General features: G+C 34.6%; 1 protein-coding gene and 1 long non-coding RNA gene across 7 annotated transcripts in view; both read right to left on the bottom strand.

The window, feature by feature from the left end:
- LOC111505585 (T-box transcription factor bifid) overlaps nt 1-18496 on the bottom strand; it is a 658624-nt gene that overhangs the window by 160676 nt on the left and 479452 nt on the right. The window lies entirely within an intron of this gene.
- LOC141480631 (uncharacterized) overlaps nt 11415-18496 on the bottom strand; it is a 30753-nt gene continuing 23671 nt past the window's right edge. The window contains exon 3 of the long non-coding RNA XR_012464456.1: nt 11415-12337. This is a non-coding gene — a long non-coding RNA (uncharacterized lncRNA). The remainder of the gene's footprint in view (nt 12338-18496) is intronic.

Here is an 18496-nt window from a genome sequence, read left to right on the forward strand (position 1 = left end):
CTATATGGAGTCCAACAATTCAGTGTAGTACTCTACATTCGTGCGAATGCAGTTTTCCTATTCATATTTACATTTTTACACAGGCTTTCGTTTGATCTTGCTTACTTGACACTCTGTAGATATTTTCTCTCAGACACTGTCTATACGGTTTTGTTCTACCTCAATCCTTGTATCGAGTTCAATATAAATGTACTTGCTACATGTATTAACCCTAGTAATCATCATATGGTTTGATAATAAAGCCTAACCTATCAATCATCAGCAGTTTCTATACAATGGATGTAGCCAAATGACAGGATGCTCCATCAAAAATCAACGAGTATTATAGTTACATTATTTTTGTAAAATTTCTGATTCATTCATTAAAAATTCCAGTCAGCATGTTTGTTTGTTAAGATTCTGCTCTTCCTGGATTAATATATTCAATTCACCTAGTGCAGGAAATTTCAGGGCATGTTGTAATACTATTTTGAAATGGATAATCATGAACGTACCTCTGCTGTATTTGTTTGTTGAGAAGAAAATCTTGAGCGAAGTGAAAATTGGGGAAGCATCAATTTGGTTTCTTGTTTTTGGCTCTGCAGTGGTTGTATATTTCAATTAAAAAAATGTGTGTTTCTATCTGCTATTTATCATGTAAGTACTATTTATTTAATGTCATTGATATATTAAATCGTTTGATATTACACTTTCTATCATCTTCAGACCGCGCTGAAGATTTTAAGCCATTTTGCTTTGTTAAGTGACATCTACAAAAATACCACACTACAAACAATCCATTAAGCGTATTAGGCAAGATGAATAGGTATATTGACAACACGATTAAACTAATTCAATTTGTATGATAAAACTGACCGATTCTTAATGAAAATCCGTTATAAGGTATTCAAAAAACACACTTTGATGTGAGATTTCCACTTGAAGGTTTACAAAACAGCGACATGTGTTTCGCTATACGAGAACATCTTCGAGCGTCACAATACTGTTTGTACAAATTCTATATCGTTCTATATCTATATTCAATACAGGGAACAATTCAAATATATTTTATCATTGAGCACTAATCCCGAATTTTTACATCTATTGATTTCTAAACATTCCAAGAGGTTGAGTTTTGAACCTTTCTCTCCCAAATGCAATACGTCATAATTGAACTTGTGCTCCTCTGTCAAAAGATGATTCGCAAATGTTGAAGTGGTATTTCCTTTCAAAAAACTACTTCAATGGTCTTTTATTCTCTTGGGAAAAGTTCTTCCAGTTTGTCCGATATAAAATTTTGGACAAGAATCACAAGTCAACATGTACTTATTTTCCCGATCTATCCGACACTGAATGAATATACTCAAATTATCGTTTGTTCTGTGCGCTATATACGCATCTAATTTTTTGCCTTTTGAAAAACGAGCGATATTATTGGTAGGATCACCAAAGTGAGTTGAAGTTACAAAATGTTCAGTATCATTCTTTGAAACCGGATATACCTGATTCAGATTTTGTTTTTGCAATTTTTTAGAAAGGATTGAGTCAATAAATATCCACATCGCAACCGTTGCTGACTATACCAATCATCTACATATCTGTACCAGTACGAAATATTGTTTGTTTGAAGGTGGTTGACAATGTTTCGTGATGTATTTCATCAGTTCGGACTTCCATTGTCTAACATAATATAAATTGATTTGATAACCCTGAAAAAATCAAAAAGATTAACCGAAAATAACAATTTTATTAAACAAAAACCTGAAATTACAAAGAAATAACATACAACAACAACCAAACAAATAAAAATTAAAATATTGATAAAAGATGAAAAAAAAATTGAAAGAATTAAAAATATTATCAACAAGAAATGAAAAAATCAAAATTAAAAGATTTCAAACCAAGTTATGTCACAACGTTACGATTGTTAGTATCCACAATCGTCTTCGGTTGATAACTGGACTTATTCCTCCGAGATCTGACAATTTATAGGCCATTCCAGTGCTTTCATCTATCCCCTCTTGTTGGTCGTTTTTCGCTTGATTAGAGGTTTCCATATGTTACGTATCTCTACGCTAGCTTGACTAAATGCGTTGTTGGACAACATATACGCGGCTTCTTTGAATTTTCTCCTAAACCAGTGCTGCCCACTTAATGTTGTCCACTTAATGTTGTGTTGATGAGTCCAAACATTCTCTGCAAATCCGGAATAGCAGAGCTATTCTAATCAAGTGAAAACCGACCAACTCCCGCCAAACGGTCGTCTCCGCCAAATCCAATGAAGCGGAAAGAGGGAATAGGTGAAAGCACTCGAATGACCTATAAATAATCAGATCTCGGAGGAATAAGTCCAGTTATCACCCGAAGATGATTGCGGATACTAACAATCGAAACGTTGTGACATAACTTGGTTTGAAATATTTTAATTTTTATGTTTTCATTTTTTGTTAATAATATTTTTGATTTTTTAAATTTCTTCAGCTTTTATTGATATTTCAATTTTTATTTGTTTGGTTGTTGTTGTATGTTATTTCTTTGTAATTTCAGTTTTTTTGTTTAATAAAATTGTTGTTTTCGGTTAAACTTTTTAATTTTTTTTAGCATTATCCAATCAATTTATATTATATTAGACAATGGAAGTCAAAACTGATGAAATACACCACGAAATATTGTTATTGAGCCGGTTGGTATGGATTTCATTCTCACAAGTGTCCATGAAAATTTCATCTAACTAGGAACTCAAGGGGTTTCCTATTATTAGACTCTCGCTACAAGAGAAAACACTGTCATTGAATTGAAAATAAATTTGAGCTGGGCAAATCTTCAGCAAATCTAAAATTTCGTGTTTATATTGCATTGACATGGTTTCTGTTTTGAAGGCGCTCAACTAAGCTGATTGTTTCTATTGGCGGTATACTAGGAAATACATTTTGGGCATCAAATTAGTGTTGTCGTGAAGATTTATGTTTTCAATGTTATCCACTAATTGATAAGTATCACTTATACTGAATCATGGTTTATACAGGGCTATTCAAATTCGTTTCTGTACATGGGGATCTCGTAAACGATAAGAGATAGAGTATCGGTTAAATTATGGCAAAGTTGCGTATTTTAGAGACCTATTCAATGATGTCACGAAATTGACTATAGCTTTTTTGGTTCTGGAGATATACAGGAAAAACTAAAAAATACCAAATTATTTTTTTGCCTATATCTTCTTTATTCGCAGACATATTGAAAATCTGTTCACATTTTTTTAATCGGCACTTGATGTGGGCTCTCAGAATATATCCATGAATCTTTTATACAGGGTGTCATCTGACTTGGGCCACCCCCATCTTTGAATTTTTAAATACGGACCTGAATTTTTTGTTGTAGTTTTTGGTTCGTAGACGTTCACTTCACACTGAGAAATTAAATTCAATTTTATATTTCTGGATTTTTCGGTAATATTCGATTATAATTGTGTGAATTATTCCCTTTTAAATTACGGCCCTGGAAATTGGTTGACTGAGTTGAATAAAAACATAATATCAACTTTAACGTCTCCCTGTGTATTGTAGAGTTTTTCGAGAGTTTTTTTTTCATTTTTAGGTAACTATTCATATTTTTTCCATTGCTCTGAGCGTTTTCTACAATGAACTTCGAATAAGAAAACCTTTTACGATTATTTGAAACATATCTACATCAAAAATATATTGTATGTGTTTTAATAAGCAGAAAAAGAAATGATAGCAATGATAACATCCGAAACGAACACTATAATTGTGATGAAAATTGAAATGAAGTGATTTATATAGGTATCCAAAAAAATTATTGGCGCAATAAATTGGAGTCCTTCCAATTCGAGACAAATAATGGGAGAATAAGATGGTCTGCAAGATCACCAGATCTTACTATTTTGGACTATTTTCTATAGGAGACATTGAAAAATAGGATTTACGCTGGCAGAGAGATAAAAAATGTGGAAGACTCGAGATTGAGGATTTTGAAAGATTTCACAACAATGCAGAAAATAAGTGTATTGAAGGTAATAAATAATATGAAAAACCGAGTTTGAAAATGTCTCGAAATGGAAGGACTCCAATTCCTGTGTTTTTGAATTTATATTACCTGCCACGGACAAAAACCCGAAAAATAGCTTTCACATTGTTATGATTCTCAAACGAATCTACTGAAGGTGTGGATTCCTTCTGCTGCGTTATACATGAATGGCCATCGTTGATGCCACAGAACCCCCTCGTGATCCATCAACTTCATTCGTACTAAGGCATTATTTTTCCTCTTGTATGAATATTCCAAGGAACTTATTAATCACCTTCGATTCGGGATGATTTTTAGAATACCCGTTACTTCGAAAAAAAGTTCGGATGTAATTTAGATACTTACGATATCATACTTAAGTGTTTGTATTGTTTGTATTAGTCAATAATTGGTATAGTCAATTATTTACTGAAAATGAATTAATAATAATAATGATAAAACTTCTTGAACTTCTTGATTCACCAACATATATATTCTTTTATTTATTCAGTTCATCTTTTTGCTGTTAACATTTTCGTTGAAAGACATCAATTTTTCCACATTATACGTTTATTGCTGTTCTTGGAAGCTGCCTAACTTGTCCATTTCTTCCAAGAAACTGGAAAACACTCCAGCCTCATAAGATAATTGCGTCTATTCTCCATCTCTTTCATGACACCCATTCCAACAATCCGGTTTCCTGTACTGGAGGGTCTTTCATTAAGCGCTTCCTATTTTCACATTTGAATGAAACAAAGTGTGTGTGAGATATCATCGAAATTTTTTATTCGTTCAATAGACATATTGATGCAATCATTTGTGGAATAAAACATCGTTCAAGATAGCCACGATTTCTCTGGTTGGATCGCATCCGAAACATCCAATTTTCCATGACTCTGGTGCATGAATCAGGCCAAATTTCAACGATGGCATAGGTTATGCTGACTTTGAGGACCGTTGTGGTTTGTGGCTCATTCATACACACCTGCTACTTAAGAATCACCACCTCCGCGTGAGATGACCATGGCCACGAATTGTTCGTGCAGAATATCCAATGTAGCAAGAGCTGTCCTGTTGAAACCACATGTCGTTGGTGTCCAGATCATCCAATTTAGGCCATCGACCTATAGTGCTCGCCGTTGACAGTGATGGCCTGGCCAACATAGTTCTTAATGAAATACAGCCCAATGATGTTGTCACCAAATAATTACTTTTTCGGGATGCATTGGATGCTCTTGGATCCCGTGTGGATTGGATTCGTCTCAAATTCGACAATTTTGTTTGTTAACGTACCCAATCATCCAGAGAAATGGGCCTCATTGCTGAATATGATTCTTCGATGAAAATAAGGGTCAATTGGCAATATTTGTCGTTGTTTTCTACAGATCTTACCTTTCGTCGACGTACAGGTGTTGTTCGTTCGTTTATTGAACCAATAGACTCAAGTTTATTCGCCACTTCGCGAATAGTCCTTTCGTAATGTCAATTATGGCGACCGGAAAATGGACGAAACGCGCGGTACGTTGTCTGAACAAAATTTTCTTATTTGCACATATTGTTGAATGCTATATCTGTTCATGGTGATTTGGAAAAGAAGACTGAATAAATGACAGTTACTTTGACATTTGTAGCTTCAACACGTTGCCCGTTATCAATTGTAAAAGTTCGGAAGTCCCTGATGGAAGACCAGTTAACTTGTGCAGTACCCTATTGGATGTTTGTCAGATTATGATGGACATGATTTCGGTTGTCCATAGGTTGCTTGCCCCCTGTGATCCAGCATAAAAATGATGATATGTTTCTGCCCCTTAACAGTTTTTTTCGAAGTCAGTGATAATGTATGGATTCTAAAATTGACTAAGACACCTATTAAGGTGAGAACATCTTTGGACAAGAAGAATAAATGTTGTTTTATGAGAAAAATCTAACACAAAGAGAATGTTTCATTGAAATGTTTCAAATATTTTATGTGTATTTGATTGATTTGTTTTTATTTTTATATTCGTTACGCCTTGTATGATAATTGTTCTCTGGCAACAAAACCACATTTTCTGTCTCTAGGATACTCCAAAATAAATATTTATATTCCAGGGAAATAACAGTTTTCAGTCTCTGTTATTCTTCTTTAAACAAGGTATCCGCGCAAGCATTTATATTGTGATAAAAGAATAAAATACGACATACATAATGATTCAGGATAGTTGAATGGTCTTGCCGTGTTTGCAAAAGCTTTTTGTACATCAGAAACGCGACCGAGGGAGAGATATAATAAAAAGGGAATCGGACAATACGACAAAACGTCCGACTTCAGAGCTGGACGTGCAATTTACCAGAGCGATTCCGAGGAAATGTCGATTCCTGCAATAAAAGAAATCAACCCTATTGTAATACGATGCCCACGCGTGTGCAAAAATACAAATAGATTTCGTTCAAATTGACCTCATTTGTGACGTTGGATGCAGCTGAAATAACCGATCGTTCACTGTTGGTGTTTTGATTCTTCATACTTCCTTGCGCTTCGGTCGTTATTGTTGTTCATGTATTTTGGCATACTCTCCTTATTTACGGCGTAATGAAAAACAACACGAAATTTCCTTTAAAAATCAATATCTCGACAAGAAGTAATAAAAACATTTTTTTACTTCAAAAAATCTGAATCCAACTTCTTTGTTTATATTTTCATTATAAACAACTCGAAATTCTTGATTCATGAGAGGAATTCAGAGATCCGGAGAAATGCGTTGTCTCCTTTCAAAAATGTTTATCATTTCAGGGGGCCGGTCTTTCCCCGAGGACGATAAATGATTTGTTTTTTGCAGTGAGCTGCATGCAAGTCATTTAGTTTCTTGGTATCTATCTTCTCTGTCATTTAAGGCAAATCTTCTAACTTCCCACATCACAGCACGCTTTTGTTTGAATTCCCATCTTCTCTGGTTATCCATCTATGCCCTCCCAATTGCGATACAATAGGCCATCTCGTAGACATTTCGAACCTATTCCATACTTTGAAATTTGCTTTAATCAGGTTCTGATCCATATCGGTTACCTGATTTCTTTTCTCTTTGGGGTAACACACTCTAAACGACAAACTCTCATTACCATGAACTGTTTTCATCTTCATCGAGTGCTGTTTTTTTCTCTTTTTTGGGACTCATCTTCTTTATGCTGTAGATGAAGGCGCAGGTAGAATATATCTTCTTTTAGATGTTGGAAAACCGTTCCTTTTCTCGGATGTTGGTAGTGTCGTTGTCGTTTATCCTTCAGCTATTATTGTCCATATCGCATTTCCACAACTTCCGCAATCTAATGATGATCATTTTGGATAACTACACAGTACTAGAACTAGTCAACAACCTATTCCTTTCAAGATCAGCTATTGGCGTTAGCTGCTGTCAGAAGTTTTCGACAATACATTGTTTGAGACGATTGCTAATCAGAAGTCTTGCTGCGGTCTCCATCGTTGAAACGAGTATAATCTGGCCAATAGTGATTAATTGACTGGCCAATGACCAAGTATGTATGTTCGAATTCGTCTCTTAGTTTGTTATTTTGTCAAATTTCTTGTGTTGTTTTAGCAGCTCGTATTTTTTTCATTAACCCTTCTTGTTGCCTCAACTTTTTTATTTCTCTTGTTCTGTTCTCCTAATTCTTCCATTTTCTTCTTTTATTTTGCATTCTCATTATCTACCAGTTTTAATTTCACTCATGTTTCTGTTTTCTAGTCACTGTGGGTTCCTGTGTACATCTATTATTTCTTTTTTTGTGTTGTCTGATGTTGCCTTTTTTGTTTTCAATGAGTAGTACACTGTTGAAATTTATCGATTTCATTAAATGAGTCAAAATACAACCTTAACACTATTCTTCAATAACACTTCAATCATGACTCAATTAATTTACTGAATCTGAAAACCAGACCAAAAATACTACTCTCTCTTATCAGCATCATACTCATAGGGAATATATTTTCAAAATCCAACATACTACCAGAAACTACAATTATTGCGACAACAAAAAACGTTTCTGGTACAAGTCGAGCAAAAGTAACTAGTGACAATTTCTCTCCCACCTCTCTACATTGAAATGACCAATAATATCATATTCTAAAACAAATGCTCATTGACAGCAGTGACTTGACGATAGAATGTGAAAGACCCAATTATAATCTGGCTGGTCTACATACTTTCCAACAGGAAATTATCACTATCAGCATTCGCTTTCTTCTTTCTATGTACGGAGCTCCTAAAACAACTACCTGCTTATATAAGTATAGATATGCATGTTTCGTTAAAAATACCAAAAGTAAAAAACAACTACAATTAGCTTGTCTTCCTCCAATCTCAGTTGCTGCTCATCAACATCTTTCAAGTTCAAGTACGGCTTGGTTATCAGCTAGACTCTACAGACTGGGATTGGAAATTGGTTAACAATTCATTAAAATCAGTCCAAAGTTTACTTCCACCTGCGCCGGAAAAACTGCTGAACACAATTTTTTGCAACTGCAAAAAGGGGTGCAGTGCTAAATGTGGTTGCAAAAAAGCCGGACTGTTTTGTTCTCTGGCATGTACACATTGTCAAGGCCAGTCGTGCTGTAATATTGAATCACCAACAGTGGAGGATCCGTTTGATTCCAATGAGGCGACATGCGATACATTGCTATTAACGCAGTTTACATGTACTCAAGATGAAGATGAAGAAGCACGAGAAGAACAAGAACAAGAAGAAGAACAAGACGAACAAGAACAAGAAGATCAAGAAGAAGAACAAGAAGAATTTGAAAGTTACGACTCGGACGATTAAATTTCGTGTAGTTCAATGTTTATATGAAAGTAGTTGTTTTGAAACGGCTTCTTCTTCCAGTTTGTGTTTGGAAGTAACTTTTATGCATGATCTACACATTTTTGAAGAGTTCATTTTAAACTGAATTGCCTTCTCCCAGTTTCTCAAAATTTTTGTAGGAAGATGGAGAAGTAGAAAATCAAAAACATTATATTGTCTCAATATTGATGAATCCGAAATATGCTGTATGGAGTGTTGTTGAAGGATATTCTGGCAATGGATAACACATTTATGCAAAAAAGACAGTACCAACGATGATTTCTCAACTCATCGCACTTGTCATCATTCAGATAACCTTGATGGTGTACTCCGAAGTTTCGGGACAATACACTTATTTCATCAACTCATCAGGACCGTTCTGACTAGCATTTGATGAACCACTCATTTCTTTCATGACATTATCTATGTCACCGTAAAAGACAAATCTGCCCTTGTTGACAGCACGTATGCACAAGTATAAGTCGGTAAATTCAATTTAATTTGAATTCAGGAGGATGAGTATTCATAGAAGAGATTCGTTTTTTGAAAAAATCCAGCTTTCAGCTATAAACAGCAAATCACCGCTAATACTTTAAAACGAATAAAAAAATCAAGTAGTCGAACTCAGAATAATAACTGAATTCACAAACAAATTTATGGAGACTCGATCATTGAAAAAAATGCATGTGCTAACGTGTATTTACGTGTGACTCAACTATGTTTATACCGTAGGTAGAAAATAGTCCCACTCAACTATTATTTGGTTAATTAAAGTACGCGTAACTCCATCCTCCCGTGATTACTATTCTTCATGATCGTACATAATATACGCTCACTTCCATATTCAATTAATTGATTCCGACTGAATTTTTACCCGCGTTATTGGAATCGGAAGAAAAAGGCCAAATCAATAGGCATTATCCAAATGGCTGGATCCCATAGAAATTAGGAAAGTGAAACGGGAACGGCTGCTGAAGATATTTCAGCATTCTCCACACGAATGGCATGTGATAAGACCAGGTCCGGATTCAAGTAAATTGAAGACCACCTTCAGAGGACTTACTTTTTGTGTCTTGAACAGAAGTCTCAATGAACTTTTTTAATGTCGATATACTGTTTGGATTGTGAATTGAAATAGTAACCACATGGTGCAATAGCGATTTTGAATTTTGAAGTCAAGCATAAATACCTGATAAAACCCAATTTTTTTTAAGGAACAAATTAACTAACATACTAACTTACAAATACATCCGTTTCAAACTCCGCTCCGAAACACCAATACCAATGTATCAATTGATAGATGTATATTTTTAGGAGGTATCAATTTTTGGTAATATTTCAAATGAAGGAAATAAGCAATTAATATCAAAATGAACTCTCCACAAAGAGATGTGTAGATTATGCAATGAACTAACTTTCAGAAACAAACTAGAAAATAAATTACTGTCATATGAACATTAAGTCATACAAAAAAAAACGCTTTTCAGTTTGTTCTCCAAACATTATCTATAGAATTGAATCATCTCATTTATATTATTGCTATACCTATAGTATATGAAGAGGAAAAATTTCATTCATGGACATGGCGGACCTCGGTGTTTCGAAATAAGACACTTGCTTTATTGCCTCAGCAGAACATGAAAGTAGTTGTTTAGAAAGTAGTTTATATTAGATTAGGAAGAAAGCAAAATTGGTACAGGTAACAATGACATCTACTTGTTAGTACTCTCAGTATTAAGCTTCTCAAGAAAAAAACCTCCTCTCATTGGAATAAATTAGGGATTCTTCATTTTTAAAGAACAGCCAGAATATAAAAGGAAATCAAACCATAATTTTCGACGTACTCACTTGGAAAGATACAGTGCATCCAGAAAATAGTAGATAAGCACAATGAAATAAAGCAAAAATAGAATTCGCTTCATAGAATTCGCTTCCTAAGCTACTATTTTTAGCTCAAACTGCTTCAATCAAGATGACTAATCAACAATGCTATTGCAAAGAACTGTTCCACACTCTTGGCCTTGCGTTCAAAAAAGTACTCACATTCAAATAGATACCTAGATACAATCAGAAACCTTCTCATTCACAATCATTCACAGTTAACCAGCTGCTCCCCAGCAAGCAATGAATATTCTATTTTGAAAAAATATTAATTGAAAACTAGCTCCAAATAATATATACCGATTAATGAAGATTTTTTCATCCTTTAAAAACAAACAAATCTTTTCTCTCTATCTTTCTCTCTTTCTCTGTAATATTACCTTAGATTTCATTATGTTCAATGACTTTGGTGCAAACAGTTGTTTATTCGGATGTCGTTGACGAAGGGAGTTACAGAATGAAATTATTGTTATCTGTTGAATAGATGACATAACAGATGACATTGAAAATAATTTTATAATTATACACGGGAAGGGTAACTTTCATAAGAAGCAAAACAAAAATGAACCATGGAACTGAAGAGAAAGTAAATCATAAAATAATTATGTCATAAAACTGTCTAAACTCAATTACACATCCAGTTACAAATCTGTACCCCTTTTTCGATAATATAATTTTCAAAAAATTTCTACTTTAATTTTTTTATATTTCTGGGGGTACAATGAGAAATTGAAATTCTTATCACTTAATGTTTGTGTTTTTGTCAGTTTCATTTCCAATGCGGTCCTGGATATTGATCGTGTCCTCTTTCATCCCTGATGACACACAGATTCTATAATATATCTATGCGTTGTTCTCCGTGTACTTCTCAACCCCTGCGGATGTGTATTTGTCCGGAGACCAAGTATTTTTATGTCGTTGGGTTTACACAAAAATAAATAATAACATTCATTCAGAACCAGAACAAATAAAACACAGGATGGTTTTTTATTTTAAGCCTCAAAGAAAAAAAATTAGGCGAACCTTACTGAAAGGCATGTTTCGGATAATAGTGTAAGATATTTTTAAAAAAACATGTCTTCATTACATAAAAACTCAGCCTTGTGTTGAACAGTTTTTTTAAATGTTCATCAAAGTGTGAAACGAGTCCGAACTGTCAGTTATCTGACTATATTTAAACATAATTTTTGGGACGAACAGAACGATTCAGTAATATATTATGGAGAAGGTTCAAAAGGTGATTCAGGCTCCAAGAGCCTGAGTTCGATAAAAAATACAACTGAAGTTTCATGATTTCATTCATGAAACTGAAAAACTACAGTGCAAGCTGAACTGGATAAACAATAATTAGACTATCTGTTAGAATTCGCTAATGTGGATAAGTGTTTTTTCACTTCAGAAATAGTGGGCCATCATTACCACAATATCCAATTGATGTTTGGGTCACTGCATACAAAACATTTAAAAATCAGGGAAAGGGAGTCTGTCACATTCTTAAAAATCCACACACCGTAGAAAAGTACCCCAAAGTTATCGAAGACCTAGAAACACAATTTGATGAAAGATCTTCTTCATTTCAATAGTTCGGATTTCCATTGTCTAATATGATTTGAATTGATTTGCAATCCCTGAAGAAAATCTATAAAAAATAACAATTATGTTAAGCAAAAAAAAACTGAAATTACAATGAAATATAAAATACAAGCAACAAGCAAAAATAAAAAATTTAAATATTAACACGAGATGAAAATTAAATAAATTATTAACAAGAAATGAAAATTAAAAATAAAAAAGATTCCAAGCCCAGTTACTTCACGACGTTTTGATTGTTAGTATCCACAATCGTCTTCGGGTGATAACTGGACTTATTCCTCCAATATCTATTGGTCATTCGAGTGCTTTCACCTATCTCCTCTTCCCTCTCTCCGCTTCATCGGTTTTAACGGAAACTGACCGTTTGGCAGGAGATGGTAGTGTTCCGCTTGATTATAGGTTTCCATATGTTGCGTATCTCTACGCTAGCTTGGCTAAATGCGTTATTGGACAACAGATATGCGGCTTGTTTGAATGTTCTCCTAAACCAGTGTTCCTCCTTGTGAATGATTTCAGCTTCAGACCATTTGATGTTACGTTGATGAGTCCAAACATGCTCTGCTATTCCTGATTTGCTGATGTTTTTTCCTCGATGTGTGTGTTTCTTGTGCTCGGTAATGCGAACTTTTAATGGCCTATTAGTTTCACCGATATACAGGGTATCCGGTAAATGCAATTCTTGGAATCGCAGTCCGCGTTCGGTAGCCTGGTTTTCGTGAGGATAGTGTTCCCAGTTCTGATGTTATTCTTCTCATCCTTTTCGAAAATTCTCTGATGTAGAGAAGTACAAGTACTGGTTGTGGTGGCGTCTCTTTCTTGTGAGACTCTTGCTGTCTTCTAGTTAAAGTCTGTTCCAGCATCACTTTAGATTAACCATTCCATTGAATGGTTGAATGATGATGCCTAGTTCCTTTCCAAGATCTACCTTTGTATTACAGAGGCCGAAAGCACGGTCTAGTAGAGTCTTGATGATTCTTCTCTTAGTCGATTGGTGGTGGTTGGATTCCTGGTTTAGATACTGTCCCGTGTAAGTGGGTTTTCGGTGTTTTTCATTTAGTGTCGGTCCTCTTCACTAAAACGTCTGAGAATGGGAATTCATTGCGGACTTCTCATTGTGAAAGTGATGGAAGAACTTACGTTGTTTATGTGCTTCAGAAAGGTGTATAGTTGTGCATTCCCATGATTCCATATTATGAAGGTGTCGTCTACGTATTTCAACCAGACTCGGGGCTTTTTGTGGGCTTCTTCAAACGACTCCATATACAGGGTGTTTCAGAATTCGACGGACAAACTTATACCACGTCATTCCTCTTGCAAAATGATGAAAAATGAGGTAAAACATGTGTGTCCGGAAATGAGCCGTTTCAGAAATACAGGGCGTTGAAGTTGCAAAATAAAAAGACCCTTTTCGTCGTAGCTCCCGGACTAAAAGGAATAAATTAATGAAACTCAGCAAATCGATTACGAGCTAGAATGTGCTTCCTTCAGTGGTATGTTTGCTTCAGTATCAGTAGCCAGTGGCGTTCCAGCGGGGTAATAGCTTATATTTCCCCCCTTATTTTTTACGCCACTGACTTTATATCCACTCTTTTTTTTGAATTCCTTGATCAATTTAACGTAAAAACCAAATAAACATTCACTATGAAAAAACCAGTAGTTTTCGAGAAAAATTGAGTTGAACTGATAGGTGCATTCTCATATGGGAATATTAATAATCGAGTAAAATAATCGAAATTCCAAAACCGAAATTATTTGAACTCTTTCGTCATTCTACCATTCATTGTGTGCTTGAAAAATTATTCACTTCGGCAACATATTGCGGATTTTCTACCATTTTACCAACTTTTTTTGCAGATATGTTGTGAGCCCGCAGACCTACTGAATGGCTTTACCTCGAGATTTATTTTTTAATAAAATGTTCCATCCAAACGATTTTCAAAGACAATTACGAATAGTTGGCAAAACTGAACTCAGAATGTTTTATCGAATTATCTTCTCTCACTGGGTAAAAATCCAAGTTTTATCGATTAACCAAAATACCATTACTTGTTTCAACCTTAGCCATCTACAATATTTCCTGGGCATATCTATTATAGTTTTGTTAGATAACTGTACCGATATTCTCGAGTTCTTCAGCCACTGGTTGAATAGTTTCAGAATACATTCACGTGACTTTTAACAATCTTTGATCCACCTAAGCAATGAGGATTACTTTATTCATTGACAACAATAAATTTGTTAGGGGGCTGTGGAAATGAAATGAGATTCGTATGACACTTCCAAGTTAACGTAGCTGTCAGAAAGTGTTTGATTGTGTGTTTCGTATAATAAAAATGAATTTTACATTCGAAGAGTTAGCGGACATGCACCTTATTTATGGAAAATCGGGACGAAATGGAAGGTTGGCACAAAGAATGTATCGTGAAAATTTTCCTGGAAGAAATAGAATTCCTAATTGGAAAACGTTCGAAAACGTGGACAGAAGACTCAGGGAAACAGGAAGTTTTTTAATTACCAGAAGGAATGCAGGTATACAGAGAACTGTAAGAAATTATATCACAGAAGAGGAGATATTGAACTATGCTGCTGAACATCCGTCTGAAAGTAGTAGATCTATAGCTAGAGTGCTGCATGTGTCTTCATCATCTGTTTGGAGGACTTTGCATGAACAGCAGTTATACCCATATCGACTGAGAAAAGTTCAGGCACTGAAACCAGAGGACTATCCAGATCGAATTGAATTTTCTCGATGGTTTTTAAGTATGTGGAGAAATAATCCGGAATTTATCAAGCAAGTGTTATACACTGATGAGGCAGAATTCACACGGGAAGGTATTTTCAATTCTCGCAATAGCCATATTTGGGCCGAGAAAAATCCTTTTGCTATTCATCCTCATGACCATCAAACAAAATTTTCATTGAATGTTTGGGCAGGAATAGTAGAAAACCGTTTAGTTGGTCCTTATCTTTTACCAGATAATTTGAATGGGGACAATTATAGCACTTTCTTGGGAGAAGTATTGCCTGAATTGTTAGAAGATGTTCCTCTGAATATCCGGAATGGAATGTGGTTTCAGCACGACAGTGCTTCTGTTCATTTTTCGTTAGCTGCTAGAGAGTACCTAAATCGGAAATTCGGTGACAATTGGATTGGTCGAGGTGGACCCCACAAATGGCCTGCCAGATCACCAGATTTGAATCTTGTTGACTATTTTCTTTGGGGTCATATGAAGTCACTGGTTTATGAAACAGAACCAAAAAGCCAAGAAGAATTAGTCGCCCGCATTCAAGCTGCATCGATAACGATTGCCGAAAATTTAGAATCATTTGAAAAAGTGCGATTTTCTATGTTGCGCCGTTGCAGATCGTGTATAAGTGTTGACGGAAAAAAATTCGAACAATTACCCTATTGATTATTCACCAGATGTTCTCATTATTATTCAAAAGCACATTTGAATTTTCAATGTAAATTTCAAAAAGAAATTCGTGTTTATGACTCACTGTTCTAGAATTTCAACAGTATTGTTTCTTATCACATTATCTAAAATATGTATAGAGAAGGTATATTTTGAACATGATATTTCTACTCAAAGATGAATTATGAGTACCGACATCCAACTAAGAGTTATGTAATTAGCTGTAAATAGACAACTTCCATTTCTTCATTTATTTAAAAAACTTCATTTACTGACTAGAGTTAGCGAAGATCTTATCAGATGGTTATTCAAATAAATTGACTTCTTCCAAATACATTTCTTTTTTTCAGGCGTATAATTAGAGTCTACTGGTAAAATTTTGTTTTTCGGCTTCATCTGTGAAAATTTGAAAACACTGTATACTTTGAGAATGTTTTTCATTTTCTTACTTATGAATATTCTTCAAGATATTTACGATTCTACAAAGAGAAGTGTGATTTCACGAATGGGAAAGACAGGATAATTGTGAACAAAAAATAATTTTCCCAAAATCCAGAATAATGGTGTTATTTTAGGATTATTGGAGCCTAACTCAGTCGAGATTCCGAATGATCGCAAATTTTATTTGGGGTCACTTTTTTTCAGATCACAAAGTCACTCGAAGATCTGAGAAAAATAAAAACATTTCAACAATGGAATATATTGACAAGCACAAAAATAAGCCTCAAGAGTTATGATTTGTCATTACAATATGCTAAACATAACAAAAATTGGTACGATGATAGAAAACCCACAATAATTACCATCACTTGCAAGCGCTAAATTAATGGTAAAATCATAAAAGAGTTCAAATAATTTTGGTTTTGGAATTTCGATTATTTTAATCGATTATTCCCATATAAGAATGCACGTATCAGTTCAACTCAATTTTTCTCGAAAACTACTGGTTTTTTCATAGTGAATGTTCATTTGGTTTTTACGTAAAATTGATCAAGGAATTCAAAAAAAAGACGGTTGTGGATATAAAGTCAGTGGCGTAAAAAATAAGGGGGGACATATAAGCTATTACCCCGCTGGAACGCCACTGGCTACTGATACTGAAGCAAACATACCACTGGAGGAAGCACATTCTAGCTCGTAATCGATTTGCTGAGTTTCATTAATTTATTCCTTTTAGTCCGGGAGCTACGACGAAAAGGGTTTTTTTTATTTTGCAACTTCAACGCCCTGTATTTCTGAAACGGCTCATTTCCGGACACACATGTCCTACCTCATTTTTCATCATTTTGCAAGAGGAATGACGTGGTATAAGTTTGTCCGTCGAATTCTGAAACACCCTGTATATGTTGGCTATAACCGGTGAAAGTAGCGACCCCATAGGCAGTCCCTCATCTTTCGTAAATAATTCGTCCTTCGGTTGGAAGTAGCAGTTTTGTACACAGCATCCTAGTAATTCCATGATCACTTGCATCGGTAAGTTTGTTTTATCTTTTAGATCCCCATCTTGGGATAGCTTTCCATGTATTTGAAGTGCTTCTTCGGCAGGAACGTTGGTGTAGAGGCTTTTCACGTCGAAACTGATCAGTTGATCCTGCTCTTTGACTTCAATTGCCCCAAGTAGTTCGACAAAATGCAAAAGATGATGTTTTTTCTTGCAGTAGTTTAATCATTGGTAGTAAAAATCTAGACGAGTTTTGAGCTGTAGAGTGCTGTTTTGAGCTGTAGGAGTACACTGATTGTTTCTGGCTTTGATTTTACATCTAATGTAACTGAACTCGTTAATCTTTCTATTGAAACTGCTTTACCTACTACCTCTGGCCATGAAAATCATGAGACAAAATGTCAATATTATAGCAGATTTTATAGGCAATGATCTGGACTGCACTCGCAGTCTAGAAAATAGAAGACAGGAAAGTATAGTGTTATAGTGTATAAATGCAACAATCTCAAATCTTTACTGAATAAAGAGAGAATTTCCAAAAGAACAAGAAGACTAATTAAATTCTTTGATGTACCATATATATCAACAAATAACTGTCAGATATCAACTTTGTTCTCCCTCCCGAATAAATTCATATATAGTGGTTTGAAAACATACTTTTGGAGCTTAGAATAACTTTATGTTTTTCCCTCCATTCGGCTTTATGTACATAGTAACTACTCGGAGACACAATGTAACTGTATTCATTTTTATTAGAATTATTATTTTAATGTAATGAGTTTTTTACCTGTTTGAAAATAAATAAATAAATGTGTAGAAATTAATATAGTGTGCATATTGTAATTTTTCATTCATGAATATTGTTTTCATTACATTATTTGTATGGATGAACTATTTTTATCTATTTCTGTATTGCCGAGCCTAACATATTTTTTATGTCAAAAAAGTTAATGAACGAATTGAATTGGATCGAATTGAATGAGAAAAGTGATTTTTGTATGAAGGTAGTCGGTTTGAAAGTACTTTTTCTTTCATGTAATTTATTGTTCATGTAAAAATATTTGTTTCGAAGGGCTTTTTCTTCCTGCTTGTCTCTGAAAGTAACTTCTATGCATTATATTTTGCATTTTCTTTGGAAGTTTCCCACATTTTTTGTATGAAGATGGAGAAGCAGAAAGCCAAAAACTTTTTTCCCTTACAAATATTTTCTGAATCTGTTAATAGATGTTGAATGAAACACTCCAACAATTCACTATAATCGTATAGGTCCTACTGACATACCCCGTCATTCAATTCTCAATAACTCGTACCAAAGTAACTGCAATACATTATTTTTATACATTGTGAA

Source organism: Leptinotarsa decemlineata, unplaced genomic scaffold, assembly GCF_025532065.1.
Source record: "Leptinotarsa decemlineata unplaced genomic scaffold, Ldec_3_MD MMD2_P_RNA_scaffold_9, whole genome shotgun sequence".
Classification (NCBI taxonomy): Eukaryota; Metazoa; Arthropoda; class Insecta; order Coleoptera; family Chrysomelidae; genus Leptinotarsa; species Leptinotarsa decemlineata.